Source organism: Salvelinus namaycush, chromosome 4 (genome assembly GCF_016432855.1).
Source record: "Salvelinus namaycush isolate Seneca chromosome 4, SaNama_1.0, whole genome shotgun sequence".
Classification (NCBI taxonomy): Eukaryota; Metazoa; Chordata; class Actinopteri; order Salmoniformes; family Salmonidae; genus Salvelinus; species Salvelinus namaycush.
In genome coordinates this window covers 47,548,074-47,563,308 of record NC_052310.1, presented here as the reverse complement: position 1 = coordinate 47,563,308, position 15,235 = coordinate 47,548,074, and the positions used below count along the sequence as shown (strand labels likewise).

Sequence of the window (15,235 nt, the reverse complement as noted above, 5' to 3'; positions counted from 1 at the left end):
AAGTGCTTTACAGACACCCAGCCTAAAATTCCAAAAAGCAAGCAGTGCAGAAGAAAAGGTAGGTCACAGGGATGCCAAGGGGGAGGCATCACGACCAAGTCAATCGCTGCAGTCCACCCACCAAACTTTGTTAAAACTATAGCTGGATGGTCTCAAAATACACTACAACAGCAATGCACTGCGATAACGCATATGAAAATGAATTGCTGAGCGCTAATGTGACAAGACAGAGGTGCATGTGTTGTGTTTTGGCAATTAGCATCTGTAATATATGTGGCTTGCTCACTCCACTGTGTTAATTAAATTTACAGGTCAATTCAATTCTGTTTGCAGGCTAGCTTTTGTCCATATTACATTTTTGAGAGGGACCTTGTAATGTCTCACAAAAGGCCTGGCCTTGAAAAACGCACTCAAACACACTCGAGGCAAGAGTGGCACAGAACCCCCTTCTCTCTTGGTCCTAAAAATTGTCCTGTAAATTGGATGATGTGGTCCATCATATAGGCAGTATTTGATGCAAGAAAATACTGTATGATGCAATAGTAGGTTACGTCACATGCCTAACAGGTTGGCTAGTGTTAACGAAAATATTGCCTTTGTCATTTTATAGCGAAAACAACTAAAGTTCTCTATACAATTCTGCTTTCACGCAAGGCAACAAAACAAGTGTAATAGGATATCTGAAAGCCCTCCTAGCAAAGCTTGAGATAAAACCAGGCGTAGAGTGTCTATTCAACACTGATTAACCACAATAATAGTCTGACCTAGCAGCAACCAGAAGCATACTGAATGAATGACATAACTTGTGAAAAACCTCAAGAGGTTGCACAAAACCACAATGTCAGGTTGAGCGTTCACCACTATTTTTAACCCTGGTATTATGACCATGGTTTACTACACTTCCTGACCAAATCGCTGCTCACCATGAACTGGAGATGCAGCTGTCGAGTAGCGCGATCAAACAGATGAGTAAAGAAGCACATTTCATAGTTGGCAGTAGACCCTATGGAATATGTTTGTAACCGAGGTATTTTTCTGACTGTAGAACAGAGGGAGTGTGCATCCCAAATGGCACCCAATGCCCTATAGGCTAGTAGTGCAAAGTAGTGAATTAATCTGGTCGAGCACGTGAGGCAAACTTTGGACCTGAGTGCAGGACCTGAATGACTTGAATTAATGTTTTTTATATATAAAAAGTGTAAACCCATCAAGAGAGCAAATTTAGTACAACCGTCTTGGGTAGTTAGGTAGATAGCTAATTAACCCCATCATAACTTAAAATATAGCAACTGTGTAAAGTAACTAGCTAACGTTAGCTAGGAGGCCCATACTAAATACAAATGACGGGGCTGGAGTAACGTTAATTTGGCTGAACAAATGTTAGTTATAACGAATTGCAGATTGTGGCTTTTAATTACGTTATGAAATAGCTAACGTTAGAAGGCTAGCGCCAACTTGACAGCTAAAAACAACACTTGACATGTAGTTAGTAGCTATCAGTTCTAGCTAGCGAACGCGTTAAGTACAACCAGCCAAGTTAGTCGGGATATAGCTAGCTAACGTTAACTTCTTAAGCAAATAATACAGCGGATTGACGTTTTTCTCAGTAGTTAGTTGTTATTATTAACCTGGCTCAGAATGAGCTCTGACATCTAGATGACGTTAGCTGGTAAGCATAACATTAGCCAACAACGCATGGCACGTTCAAAACGCACTTCAAATGCTAGCCAGTTTACGTCGAAGCTTTTACTATAGCTTGGTAACTAGCTAGCTACCAATACGTCAATCTCAAATAAACTCTACATTGGTATTTGGCGGCTAGCAACTTACACAAGTTGTCTTCACGCAGGAGTGCTTGATTCAGCCTAGCCCATTCCCTCGTCCTGTGCTGGGGCAAACAGACTGCCGTTAGCGTAGGCTAACTATGTCAAATAATGCGTTTATGCCCCATCTAGCGTCCAAAAGAAGAACTGCGTTTTTTTAAATGCAAAGTGAGAGACTTGATATATTGGTCAAAGAAAGCTCCAGCACCGTTGCCCGCTATTACTCAAGGCTCCTTTGACAAACTTGCCGGATCTTATTGCTATCACATCAACTAGAGACACTAGTAGCCTACTGTCATATCATGTCGTATACAACACAGGCATAGCACACATTGCCCTATCATATGCAGCAGCTAGGCCCAGTATTCTCAAATTGATGATCAAACATACTTCCAACAATTTAACAATCTAACAAATATTATTTCAACAATTCATCTAATTGGCATATCTAATGTAAATAGCAGTAAGAAAATACAAGGAGAAATGTATCCCACTGCTTTGCTTTTCAGTTGACCCTAGGCCAATGCATAGGGTAATACTACAATTTACCAGGATAATGCAGTTTAGTCGGACTCGATGTACTGTACAGTGCCTTCAGAAAGTATTCAAACCACTTTTCCCCCATTTTGTTGTGTTACAAAGTGGGATTAAAATGGATGTAATTGTCATTATTTGTCAATGATCTACAGAAAATACTCTGTAATGTCAAAGTGTAAGAAAAATTCTGATTAGAGTCAATATATGTTAGAATCACCTTTGGCAGTGATTACTGCTGTGAGTCTTTTGGATTGTGCAACATTTATCCATTATTCTTTTCAAGAATCTTCAAGCTCTGTCAAGTTGGTTGTTGGTCATTGCTAGACAACCATTTTCAGTTGATGCCATTAATCCTTTTTAGACACCTGAGTCAACACGGCTGCACAAACAAGATGTTCTCATCTATAGTGGAAACATTGTACAGCTGCAGTAGCAGGATGATTTCCAGACATATCTATAGGCCTCCTGCTCTTAGTGTAAATTGTAAATTGTAGAAAGCATAATGCCATTGCACGACACTCCTAATCCCCTCATTCTAACAACACATCATACTTGTTGGTCTGATGTGTATAATGAGAAGCATCCAGAAGCTGCACTTGATGCATTTATGAAATTGTTTCTTCCAGTTATTGATAAGCATGCACCTACTACAATTTTTTTTAAATCACTCTTAGTACAAAACTCCAAACTGGTCACATTTTTAACCAGTGGTGTAAAGTACTAAAGTAAAAATACTTTAAAGTACTACTTAATTAAGTCGTTTTTTTTTTTAGGTATTTGTACTTCACTTTACTATTTATATTTTTGACTACTTTTACTTCACTACATTTCTAAATAAACTTCTTACACAATAATGTACACTTTCCATACATTTTCCCTGACACCCAAAAGTACTTTTCAATGCTTAGCAGGACAGAAAAGTGGTCCAATTTACTCACTTATCAAGAAAACATCCCTGGTCACCCCTACTGCCTCTGATCTGCAGGACTCACTAAACACAAATGCTTAGTTTGTAAATGATGTGCGTGTTGTAGTGTGCCCCTGGCTATCTGTAAATTACATTTTTTATTAAAAACGTTGTGCCGTCTGATCTTCTTCTTATTATCAATTTTAAATTGATACTTTTACTTTTGATACTTAAGTATGTTTAAAATCAAGTACTTTTAGACTTTTACTCAAGTAATATTTTTCTTGGTGACTTTCACTTCTACTTGAGTCATTTTCTCTTAATGGATCTTTACTTTTACTCAAGTATGACAATTGTGTACTTTTTCCACCACTGCTTTTAACGCACCCAGTCTTTCATTAATTTGGATTAATTTGGATTGTAAACATCTCTCACAACACAACCATTGATTCAAAATAAGTTTATTGTGAAATATAATGAGAACATTGGTTTAATCACCAAAACACAACATAATGATATCTTTTAAATTTAGTTGTTTTAACTACCAGTTAATCCAATAGCAAACAATGCAAGATACGTGTTTTAAATCGCCCTTAGAAGTGCTGAAGCAATATGATACAGTACTGTAAATGACTGTTGATTACATAGTTTTCACATTAGGCAATACACTTACATTAGCCAACAAAATTGACAGAAAACCTGTAATTTCCATAATATCTATCCAATTTGTATCTACAATCATTCATACAAATAAAATCTGTATTTTTCAGATATAATTGCAACGTGGGTGTACTGTCTGTAATCAAATATAATAAATTAATCATCAAGCCTGTCTTGAGCATTTGGCCATAAATTCTCATTCACATCACAGTGAATGTCCTCATTGTTCATGCACCGCGGAAAATACCATTTGGCATGGCGAATCCAAGCTTGACACTGGTCTGCGTTGATGTCGTCACATGCCCCATCCATGGCCAGAAGGAGGGTGACACTCAATAGGGTTGAGGAAAGGAGACTATGGGGGCAGGTATATGGTCACAAATCAGGGATGGGCCCAAAATCATGCCTGACACACCTCTGCATGGTGGAACCTGAAATTTTCCCACACAATGACATTGGTGACCCCTTCACCTTGACAGGCCTGCTCAATTTAATTGAGAAACACAATGTGTGCAGCGTTTTAGGATCCAAGTAATGGTATAGGTCCTACCACACCATCTTCAGAGATAGCTGCGCACATGGAGATGTTTCCCCAACGTTGTCCAGGCACTTGAACGGTCATACTGTAACATGTTTTGTGAATTTACATGCATTACAATATGTAATTTACTGTAAATGTAATGGTAAAGCATAGTGCACATCCTGCAGACTTACCCCATACATAACATTCTTTTGGCGAAATGTTCTCATGATCGAATTGACACTACAATCTTTTCAGATTGACATTATTTGAACTAATCTGGCAGCCTCTGCAATGGTAAGGCCTCTGTTTACCACATTGTCAAGATTATGGCCCGGACTTCATGAGAGACAACAGTTCCTTGCTGTCTGCCTCCCTTTCTCCGATATCCACCTCTTTGAGGGGGCCCACGCCCACCTTTTTGACCTCTTTGATGGGGCCCATGCCCCCCTCTCCGACCTCTTTGATAGGGCCCACGCCCACCTTTTTGACCTCTTTGATGGGGCCCATGCCCACCTCTCTGACGTCTTTGATAGGGCCCATGCACACCTTTTTGACCTCTTTGATGGTGCCCATGCCCACCTCTTTTACCTCTTTGATGGGGCCCATGCCCACCTCTTTTACCTCTTTGATGGGGCCCATGCCCACGTCTTTTACCTCTTTGATGGGGCCCATGCCCACGTCTTTTACCTCTTTGATGGGGCCCATGCTTGGATTAAGTGATGGTCAAATATATTTTTAAACAAATGAGTGAATCATATGAAAAGTATTGTGAGCGTTGCATTGTGAAAGGCTATTACTTTATTTGAAAGGTATTTCTAGATGAAACACTCATTATGTTTGGTGAAAAAGCTACTGTGTGATTTTGTGTGTTGTACTTAGTCAATTGTAAAAATAAAAAACATACAAATAATACAAAAAAGTATTTTTGATGATCTGTTTGGAGTTTTGTACTTAGAGTTGTGAAATTTTGTGAAGTTAGTGTGGGTGACGTGGGGAAATTATTGTTGTCCTCAGTAATGAGAAACCACCTGGTATTGACAACGTAGATGGAAAGCTACTGAGGATGGTAACAGACTATATTACCACTCCTATTTGTCATATCTTTAATCTGTTTGTCCTCAGACCTGGAGGGAAGCCAAAGTTGTTCCGCAACCCAAGAATGGTAAAGTACCCTTTACTGGTTCTAACAGCTGACCAATCAGCTTGCTCCCAACTCTTAGCAAACTTTAGAGGAAGAAATTGTGTTTGACCAGATACAATGGTATTTCTCTGTAAACAAATTAACAACAGACTTTCAGCATGCTTATAGAGAAGGGCTCTCAACATATACTGCACTGACACAAATGACTGTCACGGCCGTCAAAAGTAGGAGACCAAGGCGCAGCGTGTATGCGTACATTCTTCTTTATTAATAAGAATCAACACTGAACAAAACTAACAAAATAACAAAACGAACCGTGAAGCTATACAAATGAGTGCTGAACAGGCAACTACACATAGACAAGAACCCACAAATACCCAAGGGAAAATGTCTACCTAAATATGGTCCCCAATCAGAGACAACGATAAACAGCTGCCTCTGATTGGGAACCATAATCAGGCCACCATAGACTTACAAATACCTATACCTACTAAAACCCCTAGACAATACAAAAACCCTAGACAATACAAAACTAGCATACCCACCCTAGTCACACCCTGACCTAACCAAAATAATAAAGAAAACATAGATAACTAAGGTCAGGGCGTGACAATGACTGATGATTGGTTGAAAGAAATTGATAATAAGAAGATTGTGAGTGCAGCCGTTGATATTATTGACCATAACCTGTTGTTGAAAAAACGTGTGTGTTATGGCTTTTCAACCTCTGCCATATCATGGATTCAGAGCTATCTATCTAATAGAACCCAGAGGGTTTACTTTACTGGAAGCTTCTCTAATGTTAAACATGTAAAGTGTGATTGTACGGTACGCAGGGAAGCTCTCTTAGCCCTCTACTCTTTTCTATTTTTACCAATGACCTGCCACTGGCATTTAACAAGGCCTGTCTGTTTACACTGTATATATGCTGATGAATCAACCCTATATGTGTCAGTTTTAGAATGGATGGCCAGTAATAAACTGGTTCTGAACATCTCTAAAAGTAAGAGCATTGTATTTGGTACAAATCATTCCCCTAATTCTAGAATCTGGTAATGAATGGCGCGACTGTTGAGCAAGTTGAGGAGACTAAATTACTTGGTATTACCTTAGATTGTAAACTGTCATGGTCAAACATATTGATTCAATGGTTGTAAATATGGGGAGAGGTCTGCCCAATAAAGAGATGCTCTACTTCTGACATTTTAGCATATTAGGGATTAAAACCAGCATACTGGAGACCCTCGATGCACACACAAGGGGAGGGAGCCCTGACAAATGTATGGACCCAGCTAAACCCTCACCAATAGTTCTTGAATGTTATGAGCCTACCAAATCACACATGCTTATTTATCTGGTATTTTAATATTAACAGTTGAACACCACTAAGGAAAACACAGTAAAGCATTTATGATCACTACCTGCTTTGCTCAGGTCTTGTTTAGAACCATTTCTTATACTGTACCTTTCAGACTACTATGCTGCTCATGACTGCGTGCCTGTAGTAGTTCAGTAAACAGGTGGAAGGGTAATAGTGAAACAGACCAACAACCCAACACTGAGGAAGAATCTGCTTGTCCATGGGAATGATCCTGACTCTATCAGCCTGTTCTAAGTAATGGTGCGTCACCTTATCATAAAAATGAATTATTTCATATGTGCTATATACAGTATCTTAAACACACCCCATAAAACAATTCACTCCCCCTCTGTAGCACAAATTAACACTCGCTGTGTTTGTGGACAGTCATTTTAATGTGTTCACCATGTGAACTGGCTACTTTATGACCACAAGCCCAGGTGGGTCACTTCTCACACACATTGAGTATTAAGTGATTTCTCGCATTCAGGATTTTATGGGCGCTATAAGGATGTTTAAAGGCCTGACTTTAGGTATATAAGCTGTCCTGTTTTGGGACTGGGTCATCGTCAAGGGGAAGGTGAAACATGGAGATTGCTACCACTCTTCTTGTTCTTTGCTCTGTGATAGTCTCACATGGAGCTCAAGGTAATGTATTCACTTATACTGCACTGTATATATGTTTTATTGGTATATATCTCTCTTTGTAAGTGTTGTTTGTTCGTAACAATGGCTTCCATTTGTGTATGATTATAGGGTTGTCGTAACACCTCTGGTGTCTCTTTCTCTCTTATGCAAAGGTTCATATTCAATTAGTCTTACTTTCTCATTACAGGTCAGTGGGACACATGGACCACAGCAGGTAAGTTCTGTTGATGAGCTGATTTCTTCCCCCAAATAACATATAGTCCTGTCTTTTTGTTTTGTACCAATTTCTAGAAATTACTTAATGAGAAGAAGAAATACTGCACTCTTCAGGGTCAATACAAATGTCAGATGTATTGTGCAACGAACATAAGTTTGCAAAGGTTTCATTATTTTCACTAATCTGATACCCTCCTGCACCTTAGCATGTATGTTAGGTGTGCAGTGCAGTAGTAACAGTATTACTACATGTAACTAATGACATTTGCGTTTACAGAACCCTGGGGAACAGATGACCCATCAGGTATTCCAAACTCTGAATGTTGCTAGTATTTCTGAGCTGTGTTTATGTTGCTCTGTTTATCAACAATTTTGATTTACCAACCCATGTTCGTTTATTCCTCTTGTCCGTTAAAATACTTCACTGTATCAACATTCCAATGAATCAATATTGTTTTTATTGTGTCAGTCAGCACTGCCACTCAGTCTCTATTCTACTTCTCATTCTTAACGTTGTCACTTTTTTGTTGTTTTGTTCAGGCACCAGTGCCAGATGTGGTGGCTACCTGACTGCATCAAAGGGCCAATTCAACAGCCCAAACTACCCCAGCAACTACCCCAACAATGCCTACTGTACATGGAACATTCAGACCACACCGGGCAGCCAAATCGTTCAGCTGAAATTCCCCTATGTCAAGTAAGTAGGTTTTGGTTCATGTTTATTCTTAAACTTGGATATGTTAGAAAACCCTCAAAATCCGTAATTTGGTCTTTCAAATGATCACCTATCTAAAAATGATTTGATAAGTGAAAGCAAGTCCAGTACACTATTCAGGTCAGATCAGTCACCAGAGGTAATAAGTGCTACATTACCAGCGTATATTAGGCAGCCACCGTCATTGTACTTCATTCATCTTTCCTGTCTTCGACCACAGTCTTGAGGGTGACTTCAACTGTAGGTATGATTCCATCTCCGTGTACGATGGCTATTCTACCTCCAACCGACTCCTGGGAAAGCTGTGTGGAGGACAAAGCTCAACCTTTTACTCCACCGGAAGTTCAATAACAGTGCTATTCACAAGTGACAGCTCCTCAACGTACAAGGGGTTTCAAGCAGAGTATCGTGTCGTAGGTAAGGCATTGAGATGAAGTAAATATATGTAAAGAGACATTAACTGCATACAGTGCATTCTGAAAGCATTCAGACCACTTCCCTTTTTGCACATTTTGTTACGTTACAGACTTATTCTGAAAATGATTAACTAAAAAATGTTCCTCATCAATCTACACTCAATACCTCATAATGACAAAGTGAAACTGTTTTTTAGAAATTCTTGCAAATGTATTAGTAATAAAAAACAGAAATACATTAAGTGCATAAGTATTCAGACTCTTTGCTATGAGACTCGAAATTGAGCTCAGGTGCATCATGTTTCCAATGATCATCCTTGAGATGTTTCTACAACTTGATTGGAGTCCACCTGTGGTCAATTCAATTGATTGGACATGATTTGGAAAGGAACACAGCTGTCTATATAAGGTCCCATAGTTGACAGTGCATGTCGGAGCAAAAACCAAGCCATGAGGTCGAAGGAATTGTCCGTAGTGCTCCGAGACAGGATTTTGTCGAGGCACAGATCTGGGGAAGGGTACCAAAAAATGTCTGCAGCATAGAAGGTCCCCAAGAACACAGTTGCCTCCATCATTCTTAAATGGAAGAAGTTTTGAACCACCAAGACTCTTCCTAGAGCTGGCCGCCCGGCCAAACTGAGCAATCGGGGGAGAAGGGCCTTGGTCAGGGAGGTGACCAAGAACCCGATGGTCAGTCTGACAGAGCACCAGAGTTCCTCTGTGGAGATGGGAGAACCTTCCAGAAGGACAACCATCTCTGCAGCATTCCAGCAATCAGGCCTTTATGGTAGAGTGGCAAGATGGAAGCCACTCCTCAGTAAAAGGCACATGACAGCCCGCTTGGAGTTTTCCAAAAGGAACCTAAAGGACTCTCAGACCATGAGAAACAATATTCTCTGGTCTGATGAAACCAAGATTGAACTCTTTGGCCTGAATGCCAAGCATCACTTTTGGAGGAAACCTGGCACCATCCCTACGGTATAGCATGGTGGTGGCAGCATCATGCTGTTGGATGTTTTTCAGCGGCAGGGACTGATAAGCTAGTCAGGATCAAGGGAAAGATGAATGCACAAAAGTACAGAGATATTCTTGATGAAAACCTGCTCCAGAGTGCTCAGGGCCTTAGACTGGGGCGAAGGTTCACCTTCCAACAGGACAACGATCCTAAGCACACAGCCAAGCCAACTCAGGAGTGGCTTCGGGACAAGTCTCTGAATGTCCTTGAGTGGTCCAGCCAGAGCCCGGACTTGAACCCGAACGAACATCTCTGGAGAGACCTGAAAATAGTTGTGCACTGACACTCCCCATCCAACCTGATAGAGCTAGAGAGGATCTGCAGAGAAGAATGGAAAAAACTCCCCAAATACAGGTGTGCCAAGCTTGAAGCATTATACCCAAGAAGACTTGAGGCTGTAATCGCTGGCAAAGGTGCTTCAACAAAGGACTGAGTAAAGGGTCTGAACTCTTAGGTAAATTTGGTATTTCTGTTTTATTTTTAATACATTTGCAAAAATGTCTAAACCTGTCTTTGCTTTGTCATTATGGGATATTGTATGTAGATTGATGAGGGAAAAACTAACAATTTAATACATTTTAGAATAAGGCTGTAACTTAACAAAATGTGGAAAAAGTTAAGGGTTCTGAATACTTTCCGAATGCACTGTTGGTATTATTTTCCTCCCTGTACTCAAACATTATGAAACATATTAACTAAACGAGTAATGATACATGCATACAAATGTGCTGTTCATTTTAGCAGCTTGTTAGCTTGGTATCATTGCTGAATTATGATCAGTGAACCATGATTCATCTGTTTGTTTTTCTTGTAGATGGAGGTTCTTGTAGACACAACTGTGGCTATCAGGTTGGCAACTGCTCCTGCTCATATTCCTGTGAATACAGGGGCAACTGTTGCCAGGACTATCAACGTAAGAGCAGGGAGTTAGGATCAAGTTTAGAATATTGTAACAGTGTGTGCTCCTCCTCCGTTAAAATGTTCCCTTCTGTGCCATTTTATCTACTTTGTATAGAGATCTGCTATGGCACAACCACAGAACCTGGCACCACAGATGCAGGACCAACAACCGGAGGTATTTCTTCAGCTGTGTTCGAATTTTACTTTACAGCTAGTGTAGCTCAAAAAAATTCACAAAAATTATTTGTACAATTTCAAAGCTTTTTGGAGAGCATGAAGATGTAACATAAAGTAACATAACATCTATTATTATTTGACCCTGCTGGTCATCTATGAACATTTGAACATCTTGGCCAAGTTCTGTTATAATCTCCACCCAGCACAGCCAGAAAAGGACTGGCCACCCGTCATAGCCTGGTTCCTCTCTAGGTTTCTTCTTAGGTTATGGCCTTTCTAGGGAGTTTTTCCTAGCCACCGTGCTGCTACACCTGCATTGCTTGCTGTTTGGGGTTTTAGGCTGGTTTTCTGTACAGCACTTTGTGACATCAGCTGATGTAAGAAGGGCTTTATAAATATATTGGATTGATTGATAACAAAGAAATCATGAATAATGAAATCAGCTGTTCATGTATAAATAAAAAGTTAACAGGATTTACAGTAACTTTGAGTAATGTGCTGTCTGTTCATTACAACAGATTATTATTCCTGTGAGTTTGAAAATTGCTTTCTGTCCTACAGCTCAGCCTTCCTGTAGGTACAACTGTGGTTATAATCTTGGAAGCTGTTCCTGCTCCAGCTCCTGTCAATACTACGGCAACTGTTGCCATGACTACAATGGTACGTGTCCAATACAATAGATAATATTGTATTGAGTGCATGGAACTCCTTTACATCTTATATTGCGCAAGTGAACAGAAAACCTGGTTTCAAAAAAGACACACACACTACATGTTCATTTAAAAAAAAATGTATGTAAATTGTACTCTTTTTTCTGTAATGTCTTTTTCGTAATGTATCGGTCACCGGTAAGACTAGCTGTCGCCATTGGCGTCGGCTAATGGGGATCCTAATAAATCAAATAATATATGCACTTTAGCAAACATTTTTATCCAAAGCAACTTAGTCATGCGTCCGTACATTTTACGTATGGGTGGTCCTGGGAAGCAAACCCACAACCCTAGCAATGCAAGCACCATGCTATACCAACTGAGACATACAGGACCAGATAGATCAGATGGGTTCAGGTATTGTCTGTGAAAGAGCACACTACAAAATGTGGATGAAGTCAAGACAAGAACACAAATATCTACCACCAAGACTTGTGTTGCTCTTCAATTCTAAAATAAGTCTCAGGTAATCAGAAAATAATCCAAAAATTATATTGTAACAGTGTGTGCTCGTCCTCTGTTAAAATTTTCCCTTCTGTGCCATTTGATCTACTTTGTATAGAGATCTGCTATGGCACAACCACAGACTCCTTCACCCCAGATCCTGCAACAACCGGAGGTATTTCTTCAGCTGTGTTAGAATTTTACTTTACAACTAGTGTAGTTCAACAAAATTAACATATTTTGGCCAAATATTTTTGTGGGGGCCTATGTCCACAGCCACAGGTATTTATCTTCATCTAGTTGGCTGAGCTGTGTAAAAAAAAAAAATCTTACAACATTAATAATAAGAAAACAATCATCAAATGCTGTTCATGAACTTTGGTCACAAATGAGGTCTGTCCTATACAATAGATTGGGGTTCCTGTAGATACAGCTGTGGTTCTTATGCCGGTGGTTGCTCCTGCACCTCATCCTGTCGATACTATGGCAATTGCTGTCATGACTACAATGGTATGATGTTAAAGAGCTTTTTGTGATTGTTAGTACTTGGTGAAGGCTCACATTGTCTATGCTAATGTCCATCCCTATCTTTCATTCTCACAGATTATTGCCAGAGCACAACATACGAACCTGGTACAACCTCAGGTATTTCTCTCCCAAAACTTAAACCCAAATGTTAAAACCCTCAGCTTTGGCATAATCTAGTTTGGTGACCTGTATAGAAAATGTTGTGCTGTGTATGTTCTAAAGATTTGGTCACAAAAGTGGTGTTATTGTAAATAACTGAGCAAGGAAATTGCTTTTCGTCCTGCAGAGGCTTCCTGTAGGTACAACTGTGGTTTCAATCTTGGAAGCTGTTCCTGCTCCAGCTCCTGCCAATACTATGGCAACTGTTGCTATGACTACAACAGTACGTGTCAAATACAGTAGATCAGATGGGTCCAGGTATTATCCGTGAAAGAGCACACTGTAAAGATGGCAAAAATGTGGAGAAATTCTGGATAAAAATACAAATCCCTGTTGCCAAGACTTGGGTTGCCCTTCCACTCTAAGTAGACCTATGCAAAATATGTCCCAGCTAATCTGAAAATAATATTGAGTCATACATTCAGTTAAAATGCAGTTGAAGTTTAGCTTTAAAAAAAATCTTCAACAATGAATACCAGTCACACTCCCTAAATGACTGTATGAGCTTTAAGCACAGTTGCATTTACTCAGTTTGGTTTGGATATTGTTAATTCTTATTTTTTCCTTCACATAGCGTACTGCCCCACCACCCCACCAGAAACAACAGGTATTAACATTTCCCACATCATCCATTTAAAAAGGGATTTGATTTAATAAGCTGTATAATGACAGACCAATACAAGTAGACATCAATGTGTTGCACAAACGTAACTAACTGAACCTTTCTTGATGACAAATGTGATTTCCTGTAGATTATCTACAGGAAATCACATTCGGTGTCACAAGATGTCTGACTCTTGAATTCCAAATGGATTTTGTGTTTAATTTCTCTTCCCCAGTCTCAGGGACTCACCCCACCTGTGGAGGAAACCTGCATGGCTCTGGGTCCATCTCCAGTCCATACTATCCAGAATATTACCATGACAACGCCTACTGTGTCTGGCATCTATCGGCCCCCTCTGGCCAAAGGATCTTTATGTCATTTACTGACCTGGAGTGAGTTAAGATTCCTCTTCAGAAACGGTTCCCTTGATTACCCTGGTTTGTTGCATCTTAATGTAAAAGATTTTAAAATGCTTCACCTTGACACTTCCCTTTGAACAACTATCTGATGGATTTCTATCATTCTGAATGTGCATAAAGACAGATCTTGAAATGGACCGTCCGTATTGACTATGACTTCACATTTAGACATATTCTATAAGTGTTGGTTCAGTGTTGGTTCTCTTTGTTGGTTCAGGTTGGAGAACTGCTGCTCTTGTGATTACATCTCTGTGTACGATGGATCGTCTGTGCACTCTCAAATGCTAGGCACAATCTGTGACTTCAACAACAGCACCTCTTTGGCTGCCTACCACTCCACCTCTAACTACATGACAGTTCTCTTCCGCTCTGACCAATCAGTGGTCAGCAGGGGCTTCAGGGCCATGTTCAGCAGCTCCCTCGCATCAAACCAAGGTAGTCTGCTTGATAATCTGGTGCAGTTAATCAACACTAAACATTTATGTATTCTGACATTGATATCATAGCTCAGGAGCCTCAGGTTGGTTTTATTTATGTTGTGGTGTTTCAGGTCGAGTGGACTGCTCCTCAGACAACATGAACATAGTGATCCAGAGATCCTACCTGATCTCAATGGGCTACGATGGTAACAATCTGTACCTGAACGACCAGCATTGTAGACCTCAGGTCAACAGCTACCAGGTGGTGTTCAGCTTCCCAATCAACACCTGTGGGACCCAGCGAATGGTAAATGAATTCACCAAACGCAAAGTGATTACCAGATTACGTAATGGTATATAAAAAGCTACATAGAGATCTAGCTAGTGTGCTGCAAACACTGGATATAGTCACATCAACTATCATTCACATTATCCAATAATTTTCTGTTTCTTGTCCAATAACTTTTTATCTCACGCTCTAAACAGTTTGAGAATGAGAGAGTCGAGTACATCAACGCCGTCCGTGCCTACCGGACCGACTCAGGCGAGATTACGCGGCAGTCTCATTTTCTGCTGCACGTGGAGTGTCGCATGGAGCAGGACACCATGGTCCAGGTTATGTACGAGACCAACGATGAGGGTAACGGTACCATAACAGGCACAGGCAGATTCAACAGCACCATGGCCTTCTTTACAAACAGCAACTTCTACAGTGAGATAACCCAGACTCCATACAAGATTACCCTCAACCAGAACATGTACGTCCAAGTCCGCCTGAGGAGGTCAGACAGCAGTCTACATCTGTTCCTGGACACCTGTGTGGCCTCTCCCTCGCCTCATGACTTCCAAACTAGATCATACGACCTGGTGCGCAACGGGTAAGAAACAGGCACTGCTGATCTGACCTGCAGAGA

At 40.3% G+C, this 15,235-nt stretch overlaps 1 protein-coding gene across 5 annotated transcripts in view; it reads right to left on the bottom strand.

Moving 5' to 3' along the window:
• The window catches only part of LOC120046573 (pleckstrin homology domain-containing family A member 1-like), a 30,439-nt gene extending 28,546 nt beyond the window's left edge, over positions 1 to 1,893 (bottom strand). For all 5 annotated transcript variants that reach the window (XM_038991924.1, XM_038991925.1, XM_038991926.1 and 2 more), the window contains exon 1: positions 1,831 to 1,893. The gene's annotated coding sequence lies outside the window, so the exon portion shown is untranslated. The remainder of the gene's footprint in view (positions 1 to 1,830) is intronic.
• Between the last annotated feature and the right edge of the window lie 13,342 nt (positions 1,894 to 15,235).